Source organism: Peromyscus maniculatus, chromosome 6 (assembly GCF_049852395.1).
Source record: "Peromyscus maniculatus bairdii isolate BWxNUB_F1_BW_parent chromosome 6, HU_Pman_BW_mat_3.1, whole genome shotgun sequence".
Taxonomy (NCBI): domain Eukaryota; kingdom Metazoa; phylum Chordata; class Mammalia; order Rodentia; family Cricetidae; genus Peromyscus; species Peromyscus maniculatus.
Window position 1 is genome coordinate 76,490,676 of NC_134857.1, and position 10,582 is coordinate 76,501,257.

The 10,582-nt window shown below is 48.9% G+C and overlaps 5 non-coding genes across 5 annotated transcripts; 1 reads left to right on the top strand and 4 right to left on the bottom strand.

Annotated features, from left to right (window-relative positions):
- The first annotated feature begins 2,265 nt into the window (after positions 1-2,265).
- Positions 2,266-2,339, top strand: Trnan-guu (transfer RNA asparagine (anticodon GUU)). The gene has a single exon. It is a non-coding gene; the product is annotated as a tRNA-Asn (tRNA).
- A 2,467-nt stretch (positions 2,340-4,806) lies between these two features.
- On the bottom strand, positions 4,807-4,879 carry Trnak-cuu (transfer RNA lysine (anticodon CUU)). Its single transcript has one exon. It is a non-coding gene; the product is annotated as a tRNA-Lys (tRNA).
- A 701-nt stretch (positions 4,880-5,580) lies between these two features.
- On the bottom strand, positions 5,581-5,652 carry Trnah-gug (transfer RNA histidin (anticodon GUG)). Its single transcript has one exon. It is a non-coding gene; the product is annotated as a tRNA-His (tRNA).
- A 625-nt stretch (positions 5,653-6,277) lies between these two features.
- Trnag-ucc (transfer RNA glycine (anticodon UCC)) lies at positions 6,278-6,349 on the bottom strand. The gene has a single exon. It is a non-coding gene; the product is annotated as a tRNA-Gly (tRNA).
- A 4,161-nt stretch (positions 6,350-10,510) lies between these two features.
- Positions 10,511-10,582, bottom strand: Trnae-cuc (transfer RNA glutamic acid (anticodon CUC)). The gene has a single exon. It is a non-coding gene; the product is annotated as a tRNA-Glu (tRNA).

The window sequence follows — 10,582 nt, forward strand, 5'->3', positions numbered from 1 at the left end:
CCCCAGCAAATAAACAAACAAACAAACAAATATGAAACGAAAAAGATACCTATTTAGGGGTTGGCATGATGGTTTCTCGGCAGCTCCCAAATGTGTGCGTGCACACACATCAAAGATAAACAAATGAAAATGAAATTAAAAGTTTTTTGTTTAGGTTGTATTTTTTGTAGTTGTTTTTGAGACAGGATCTCATTATGTAGCCCTAGTTGACCTGGAACTCTAGGTAAATCAAGCTGGCCTAACTTATGGTGATCCATCCACACTACCTCTGCCTCCCCAAGACTGGGGTTGAAGGCATGTGCCACCATGAAGAGCACAAGGAGGACTTTGTTCTGGTTTAAGATGGCCGGTCTGGAGGCAGGTGTTAGATAATGATGACATAGAGGCCAGCAGGTCATGAGGACATTTGGGTGAGCTTAGGCTTGTCACATGATCTCTCTTCTGGTTTTAAACAGATACGCAGTCAAATTTCTTTGCAGAGGCACAGTGATTCTGAGCCATGCCACCTTGGTTTCAAGTTCCCCGTTCGGAATGCCATGTCCGTAGATGTGGCTGTCTCTGTCCTGGTTTTCCCACACTCCCCTCCTCCCAGGCATCTGTGTTCACCAAAGCCCTCTGCTAAGCATGGGCTTCTCCTGAGATAGCCACATTCTGCCATCTGTCTGCTATTGCTTCTCTCGGTACTTGGGACAGAATCCATGCTGCTGGCTTCTGTCAGAAAGAGCCATTACTTCCCTTATCTGCTCTTTTAAAACCAACTACCCCCACCAGCGACAGGAGCATCGGGTTCCCTATTACCTTGTACCCAGACACTTATAATCCCCACACTAGCTCCCAGGCTCTCTGTCCTGTTCACACACACCTGTAACACATATCAAAGTTGCACACTCGTCCCCAGGCTGTTTTGGCTTGCATATGCCCCTCCCCCACAGCTACCTGCTCCCCTTAAAACGAGCAAGGATTTCCCCACCGTTTGCTGTTCTTCCTGCCCCCGAGAGATAGCCATAGCAGTTTAAAATTCCCCCATAAACCTTTCTACCTATGTGTCAGCAGCAGTAAGTTTGCTGCCTTAATCTTAAGTGCCCTTTTTTGTCCTGTCCCAGTTAAGTTGTTTGTGTGAAAAATGTGCAGTTGGGTTCCGGAGGGTGCTGGGGATCAGTTCCCCTGTGGTTTTTCCTGTTTGGAAAACAATGTCTGGCTTGCCTGCGGATACAGAGTAACCATTCCTTGACGCCTGCTGTTGGAGGGGTATATAAGCCCTTGTTGGTACAAATAAAGAGAGCTGCTTCCCTCACGAAATGAAACTGGGTGTCTAGAGTGCTTTAACCTCAGCGTCCCTCGCCAGATTTCGTGCTCCAGCTGCACGGGCCGCAGCACCCATGGAGTGGTCCAGTTCCCCGGTTTCACCGCGCACTGGCTTTCGCTTCTGAGTCCTCTTCCCTGAGCTCTGTGTCCAGCCCTCTTTTTATCCTTTGATTTTGTGGTGTTTCTGAATCCCACAGAGTGACCTTCAATTCACCCTGTAGACCAGGCTGGCCTTGCATATGGGATCCTCTTGCCTCGGCCCGCCACAGTCGATGGATCACTGGCCTGAGTCAACAGGCTAGGCTTTTTGCTTTCACCACAGCCGCTGGAGGAGACCCAAGAACGAGGTCACTTTACCTGGAAAGGTGGGAAATCGGTTTGTTTTTAGTGCACATGGAGGCCCAAGTGAGGGTCTCTGCCAGCTCAGGGGATGTAAGAAGCACTCCTCCAAAGAAGCAGGTCTGCTTTCCTCGTTCTGGAATCCTGGTAGGGCTCAAGGCCCACCCTGACATTTTTCCTGTTTGAAGCTACGTGGTGATGTCTTGCTCTCGGATCGCACACGCGTGGGTGTTTCGTGAGGTGCTGGGCGTGCTCTGGAAAAGGCGAACCTGCCCCAGGGCAGGCGGCCGGGTACCGCGGTTCTTCGGGTCGGCCTGCGGGGTGAGGACGGTGAGGACAGTACCGGAGTGGGCAAGTACGCGGCGGCGGTGACCAGTAGAGGGCAGGCGACTTTGGAGACGGAAATCAGGCTGGAAGCCGGTGATGGGAGTTCTGCCGCACCCGGCTGACTTAACCCGGGTTAATATGCAAGCTTGACAAGCACGCCCACTGGCCTCGGTGTGTTGTTTTGCTTTCTGGAATCCTAGGAGGTGGGCAGGCACAGACGGGGTGGCTGCCCAGCCCCGAGTGCAAAAGCACGCTCTAAGATTAGCAAATGAATTTACGGCCAGAGCCCTGCGTGTCTCTGTGGCGCAATCGGTTAGCGCGTTCGGCTGTTAACCGAAAGGTTGGTGGTTCGAGCCCACCCAGGGACGCAGCCTTTTGCCTGATTGGAGTGGAGTCCTCCTTTCTAGGCATTTAACATCGACTTAGATTTATCATCCTCGCTCATCCTTAGAGAATGTGGTCAAAGTATGCGATGCGTAGACTCAAGTTCCACGAAAGCCTCCAAACTGCGAATAATTCAGGAAAAGTCGCTTTTCGCTGGAGCACGCCTTGGGGCCTCGGGATCCGGAGCCACTGGCCACTGAGCGTTTGCAGAACAATTTCATGCGTGTACACTATGCGTTCTGGTCCTCGGTCGGTCCGCTCCCATTTCCCCCAGAATACTATGACTGTGAACAAATGACTCAGTTTCCCCAGCTGTTCACAGGGCCAACAGGAACACTTCCTCTACAAAGCCATCCAACATTTGACGAGAAAAGCTTGAAAAACATTTGAGCCATAAATCAACGTTCATTAAACACTGGCCACTATAATTATTTTCAGTTGCAGCAGCAGCAGCAGCAGCAGCATTATTTACTTCAGTCTTATTCCCCTCCTTGCTTATCTTTTTCTTTTCTTTGGAGGTGGGGTGGTTCACTTTTTTTTTTTTTATTTTGAGACAGAGTTTTATTAATCGCTAAGCCTGCCCTTACACTAAATGTGTAGGCCAGGTAGGCCTTGACGTGTGACCTCCAGAGGTGGCTGGCATTAGAGGCCCGCACTGCCAGGCCCGGCCGTCCTCGGATGTGTTGAAAGGCATTGCCACGTTTCTCCCTAATTTCTGGGAAAGATAGAAAAACAGCAGCAAGATGCCGTAGACGGCCAGGTTAGAGGGGGTCAGACTAAACCTCCTCAGCCAGGCCGTCCTGTTCAATAAAAAATGTGCTGGGCTTGATAGCGCGCCCCTTTAATCCCAGCACCCCGGAGGCCGAGGCAGGCACGTCTCTGTGAGCTCCAGGCCAGCCTGGGCTACAGCGTGGCCCTGTGTCCAAGGGGAAGAAAAGTGAAAAATCCGCAGTTGGGAGGCTGAGGCCAGAGCATCAGAGCCAGCCTGGGTCTACATCCGAAGCAAGACCATGTCTGAACGCACACACCCTTCCACAATCATATCTTCATAGAACTAGAGCGCTGTCCTAGCCGCAAGTGTGACAGCCTCTGCCCTCTGTCAGCTCCAGGAGTGACTTCCAGTTCTTTACCGATTTTCTCGTCTAGCCTTGCTCCTCCCTCTCATCCTCTGGATAAAAATTACTAAGATTTTCAACTGGCGAGGCTGACACAGAAGCGCTCCATCTCCAAGGCTAGACTGGGCCGCAGAATGAGTTCAGGTCCAGCCTGGGCAAATTCTTTGGACCTCTTGTCTCCAATAAAAACTAAAAAGCGTTTGGTGGGGTCGAGGACTTAGCAGTTTACCTAACATCTTGAAAGCCCTGGATTTGGTCTCCAATACCCCCAAAGAAGGACCAAAAAAGGAAATTGAAAAAAAAAAAAAAAGTGACTCAATAGTGGAGTGTTTGCCCAGGAAGAAAAAGAGAAAGAAAAGAAAAGCTATGGCATGGGAGAGCCGCTCCTACAGTTTGCCCGTGTTGTGGAGAACCAGAAACCCACGGGTCCGAGGGAGGGCAGGTTTGTGCTGCCGGCCACAGGCCGGAAGCATCCACGCCGCAGACGGAAGCCTCCGATCCTTACCTGTTCTCGCTCATCCCCCTTCGCAGAAGCTCGCACCGTCTTCTCTCTCTTCCCACTGTTTTGAAATGGAATGTCTTAGGTCCGCCCACCACGCAGAGCCCACAGCGGGCCCGTTCGATAAAAGAATTTGAATCTCTGGGGTGTCATTCCGAACAGGCTTGTGTATGGACCGACCAGTGAAGGTGTACATTTTCTTGCCAACGCCATCAACCTGTCGATACAAATAGTTGCCTATTTTAGGTGGTCCTCATTTTGGGATTTTCTCTTAATTGTATGTATGAATGAGTAGTGTACTTTCCCAAAGATCAGGGAACAAGCGCTAAGTCCAGCTAAGGTCTTCCGAAAGCAGGGTCCTGGTGAGATGAGGGAGGGAAGCCGTGGGCCCTGTGGGCTGCCCACAGCTGCACGGCTTCTCCGGGCGGAGTCGCGTGGAACAGGACCCCCCAGCTCTCCCACGACCCGGAAGCCGCCGGCTGGATTCTGTTCCTTTAACGAGTTTGGCGTAAATGGGGCGAAGGTTTGGAGACACTGGCGCCTTTATTTTATCATCGCCATCATTATCATCATTACTATTATTAATGGTTATTTTGGTGTTGTTTTTTTTTAAATTGTTATTGCTTTGTTACTTTTTTCAGACAAGGCTTCACCTTCACCTTCTAAAGACCACTTTACTGAAATTTAAAACAACAGTGACTTCAGTGTTCAATGAAAATGTAGATGCTCATGATTCTGTTCCCAGCTAAGGAGAGAATAAAAACCACAAGGGGTAGAGGTTTTTAAAAGTTAAAAGGGAAAGGGAAAAAAAACAAAAAACGCACCCACAAAAGGGAACGCCCAACGTGGGGCTCGAACCCACGACCCTGAGATTAAGAGTCTCATGCTCTACCGACTGAGCTAGCCGGGCGTTAGAGCCCTCGTCAATCCTAGGCCTATGTAACCTTGTTGATAATGACGCTATCGCCCCTCTGGCTCCTTGGCGTCAACAAACTTCTACCTGAAGTCCAGAGAGTGGGGGACTAGAGCGAGCCAGGCGGGCCTCTCTGTTTCCCCCAGATCCTTCTGAACGGAGTCGCCCGAGCGCGGGTGTCTGGGCGCGTGGCGCCGAGGACAGCCGGCCGGCCGAGCGCGGGGACGCGGAGAGCAGTCCTTGCGGCGACAGGGGAGTGGGGAGCGGGCGCGCGGAGACCCGTCCTCCCGGAGGCTTGAGCTTGGCGCCGGTGCCTTTCCGCGGCTCGACCTCAGGCATGGGGGCTCGGGGCGTGAGGGAGCCTCACTGGGAGAAGAGTTCCTCTTCCCTCCTCCTCGGCGGAAGTTTCTTTCTAAACACCCAGTTTGTGCTGCCCGAGAAACAAGGCCAAGGCCATCCGGTGTAAAATTCACCGAGACACACTCGCATAGCATCCGGGTGTAGTGTTTGCTGCCGAGGCAGGCGCTCGGCTCCCGAGGTGTTTGCTTTTCCCACCGGTAGGAGAGGCGCCGAGTTTCGGGGTCACGGAAGAACTTCGCCCCTGCGCTGGGGAAGGCGATCTTTCCGCAGAGGCAAAATTAGAATTCTGTTATCTTAAGTAGTGCGTAAAAGAGCTGCAAAGGGACGGTACTACTACATGCCGTGACTCGGATTCGAACCGAGGTTGCTGCGGCCACAACGCAGAGTACTAACCACTATACGATCACGGCGAGCCACCGAGCGAGCAGCGGACTCCGGGCTCAATTTAATGGCCTTTCAATGAGAGTGCCCTGTCCGTGATGTCTGATTCATTAGCCTAGGTGGCCGCGACGTCAAATGTCTGGCTTTGCAAACCTTGACGCTTCCGGGATGCTGGCGCGGGCATCCATTCCTCACCTCCGAGTCCCTCTCCCCGCGATCTGGGATGAGAAACCGACGCCCGCCGCACCGACCCACTTCGGTTATTCCTCTCCAAAGAAGCAAACCACCCCGCAGGCAGCCCCAGACGGTATTTACACTCCAGCCAGGGCTCTGGAATCGAGGGTTTTGTTACCAGAATGGTGCGGTTGGAAAAGGAGCGGAGCTGGCGCGCTGAAGGAGCCCTTCTCCCGGGCGGCGTTTTCTGACTCCACGAGTTCCCTCCCGAACCGAAGGCGGAGCCGCCTCTGAAGTTTCGGGGGAGAGGAACCTCCATCTCGGACACTACGGAGCCCCGAAAGGACCAGCCTGCGACGCCATCCGCGGCATCCCGCAGCCGCACGGCTTGAGGCAGCACCACCTCGCCTTGTCCCTACACCAGCAGCTTGGAGAAATTCCGAGGCTTGGGACCCGAGGATCAACACAAAAATTAGACGATGCGTTGGCCGGGAATCGAACCCGGGTCAACTGCTTGGAAGGCAGCTATGCTCACCACTATACCACCAACGCCCGCTGACCCGAGCTCCGGTTGATTTTCTTATGAAGAGTACAACGACACGTTCTCTGGCAAACGACCTCACACTGAAGAGAAAACTAAGACAAAAGAAAAGGACAAAGAGAGAAATCAACTCTGGAATTCTAGGATTCGTCCTGTTGAACTTACTGTAGCGGTTCTTGATCTCCAAGTTTAAAGAAGATCAGTTAGTTCCTTTTACCGTTTGAAGGGAGCTTCTGGAATCGAGTGATCCAGGAAAGGGCTCTGCTGTGGGTTGTTCGTGGGAGACTTTCTTGAGGACAAATGCAGAAACGGTTGCGCTGAGACCTAAATATATGTTGTCGATCTGCTCACTATCCAGCGAGTCAAACATCGGCTGGAATATGCCGCCTTCTTCTCTTCTTTACAAAAGTATGGGATCTCATTATGGCGTCTCGCTTTAATTTGCATTTATTTTATCACTATCGAAACGGATCGTGTTCCGTGGTTTGGCAATTATTCACACCAGTGATTTGCATTTACTGAGTTTTATGTTTTGCCTGGTTTTTCTATTGAGTATTTGTTTCCCCTACTGATTTATATCAGACCAGCATTTCCCTTTTAATACTAATTATGAGAATTTTTTAATAGTCAGAAGTGTTCTTTTTTTTTTTTTTTTTTTTTTTTTTTTTTTTTTGGTTTTTCGAGACAGGGTTTCTCTGTGTAGATTTGCGCCTTTCCTGGAACTCACTTGGTAGCCCAGGCTGGCCTCGAACTCACAAAGATCCGCCTGCCTCTGCCTCCCGAGTGCTGGGATTAAAGGCGTGCGCCGCCACTGCCCGGCTCAGAAGTGTTCTTTTATATTCTCAGGCTAATGAGTTTTGTTCTTTATGATCTCTCTGCCTTGCTTCTATCTTGAAAAAGTCCTTCTAGCCAAAAATCAAGACGCTTCTTCATAAATATTTTCTTGTGGCTTTATAATGTTTCTTGTTCTTTAATGCACGGTGGTATGAGATACCAGTTCCATAACTAGACGTTTATCCAGAGGAAATAACTAAGGATGCTATGCCCAGATCACGAGGACCCCCAAAAGACCGAATCCCGCATGTAAAAGCAAAAAGCCTTTATTCCAAGCTCCGTAGCTTGGTCCCTCTGTCTGTCCGACTCAGCGGTGAGAACAGAGATCCCTGAGCTCAGGTGGGGTAGAGTTTTTAGTCCTAGCAGAGGCTGGGGTGAAGGGGTTTCCAGGGTCCAGGACCCTGATTGGCTGACAATTGTCTAGGAGTATCTGTAAAACAAAAAACTAGGAAGTGTGTGATAGACTCAAGGACATCTGGCCACCTTATGTAATGGTTAGAATGCTTGGGATGTCAGGTACTTCCTCACCCTGGGTGGATCCCTGGGTGGGATCAGCTTAAGGCTTTTCCTGGATCTGGGTGTTGCCTGCCAGTAAGCCTGTCACTGAAGCTATGTCTAGGCCCCTAAGCCTGTCATGGCTGCTGTGTGGTCAAGCTATTTTGGGGCTCCTCCACATCCCCCCTTCACAAGTACCAATGATAGGACTCAATCATGAGTCCTACCTGTCCAGGGATGCAAGGGTATTGGGACCTATGAGCCATTAGCTAACAGGTTTTTCTAGGGCAGTGACACATGTATCTATTGCCATTTTTATCATCATCATCATCATCATCATCATCATCATCATCATTATCTATTGCCATTTTTAAGACCCTGTAGTTCTGATCTTTGAGTACAACCAGACTATGATCTTATAGAATATGATCTTATAGAATTGGTTCTGCATAAAAAAGGTCAAGTGTCTTATCTTATTGCAGAACAATTTTAGTTAATAAATACATCTATTGACAACTCTGAATCTATTTTCCTGGTATGTCAATGGACATTATAGTTGGCCATCTTGCCTCTATGCCAAGGAGTTTCCTTTTGACCCAGCATTTCAGCCTTTTCTGAACAGGGAACAAGGAATGACATATTCTCTTCTGGAACTGCTTTGAGCTATCATCGGGGTGTCGTTGTCAGGGCCCCCCACTACTCAAAGACTGGGTAAAAGGGGCATCTCTCAGAAGCATGTGGGTATCTGATCTTGCAGAGACAGGGAATAATCACATTGGTTGAACCGGTCCACTTTAGCTTTTAACAAGTCCAGAGCTCACAGTCGTCCAGAACATAGTCAGCAACTGAAGCTTGGAGGTGTCTGCCAGCCAAGTGGAAATCTGCTGAGACAAACTTGAACTAGGAACAGAAGTTAAAATTTATGAACTTATTTGGAACCCTTAGGCCCCCTTCTTAGTCACTGGGAAGAGCAGGAGTCCCAAGACAAGTGGGAAAAATTTAAGCTGTACCTATCTGGAGTCCTTTTAACCTCTGTGAAGTGGATCCAAGTTTTGACTCTTGTAATCCTCTGAGGCCTACAGAAACTATCTTACAAAATGACATAAAAGTTTTAGATACGTTAGTATTACCAATCTGTACTGACATCCATATTGCAGACAAAGCAGGTGATGGGTATCTGCAGAACAGCAGAAGTGGACTCATACCTTTGAGTCCCAACAAGAACTACAGATTCGGGTTAAAAACCTAAGTGTTTTCCTTCTGTCCAGAGTGAAAGGATGATAATCGGCGCTGGTTACCGTGTGGAAAGGTCACGGTCACGACAGAATCCAGTGTTAGTTTTCAGAGCTTCATTAGGAGGGAAAAGGGGGAGGGAGAGGAGAGCCAGGCCTGGAGAGAGAGAAAGATGGGGGGGGGGGGGACAGAGCAGAGCGGAGAGAGAGGGTGGGGTCTGCTTCCAGCTTTTAAGGTGCGTATGTAGTAGCGCACACTGATGATGTAAGATGCAAGGCCCTGTTCTGCACATAGCTGGAGTGAGGGCAGAATCCTAACACAGAGAGCCAGGTGTAAATTGGAGATTTGGGGCCTGATGAGAAGCATTTCTAGGTTTATAGATGACAACTGAAATAAATCTAAAATGTTGAGCTTGTGACTGAACAGTAAGTAGTTAGTCATTGCTCTACCAACTTATCAGACCTCTACTAAATGTTAAGTTCTGAACTGTTATATCATAGAACAGGAGAGCAATTTGAAACATTTCTCATCAAAGCTTATAGGCTTTCATATCCTCAGCCCTTTCTTAGAGCCACATTTAAGCCTTTATGGCTTATTTAAATTTTTATATCTTAGAACATTTTCTTAAAAATGAGCTAAGAAGCTGGCTATAGCCTTGCAGAAGGATCTGGTTGTCTGATGCTGTCAAGCTGACAAAGTCATAGCTAGCCCAGCTATTTTGGGGCCCCTCCACAAGGACACACACAGATAGATCTACATGGATGCTCATCAACGTGTAAAATCAAACATTTAGTTGGAGCGGAGGGGCACGCTAAACGTCCAGCAATAAGACTGGTTCAATTCAAACCTTGGTTACTTTGTTGTGCATTGCTGGAGGAGTATTACTTTCTGAAGGGCAGGCAGTTGGTAACCTCTATCCACAAATGCACATTTCATCCCGGGCTTTAAAACCACACACGTGCAAAATGCCATACGCACAAAATTATTTATGAAAGCACTGTTTTGTAAAGGCACAGAGTTAGAAAACAAAACAAAAACAAAACTCTAAGGTTTCATCAGTAGGAAGCTATTAACTATGGAATACTCAAACGATGGAATGGTACATGCCATTAAAAAACAAAAACAAAAAAAAACCCTACTTCTAAAAAGGCCGCGCTGAACCGGGCGTGGTGAGGCAAGCCGAGATCTCGGGCCTTGGGAGGCAGATGATAGGCAAATTTGACGCCAGCCTGGCCTACGTAAGAGTCCCAAGCCAGGCAGGACTGAAAAAGAATTGTCAGACAAGGTGCAGAGGAGATCGCCTACACTCGTGCAAGAGCACAAACAAAGCGTCTCCGAAGTTGAGAATCACACTGATCACCTCAGTAGACACGGAGGGAATGCAGCAGGGAAGTCTGATTACACTTGTGCGGTTTGCCAATTTGAATTCTAAATTACGTAAAGCATATACCAAAGAATAGTCTGTCTACTGGAAAGTGTTAGAAAGGTCATCTTTTAAAACATCCTATATTAAAACTGGGTAGCATGACTTCACTTTCTATTATTATATTTCAAGTGTCAAATGATTATTTTGTTGTACTTTCCTAGGAAATAGAGAAATAAAAATGCACTTCCCTGACCGGGAATCGAACCCGGGCCGCGGCGGTGAGAGCGCCGAATCCTAACCACTAGACCACCAGGGA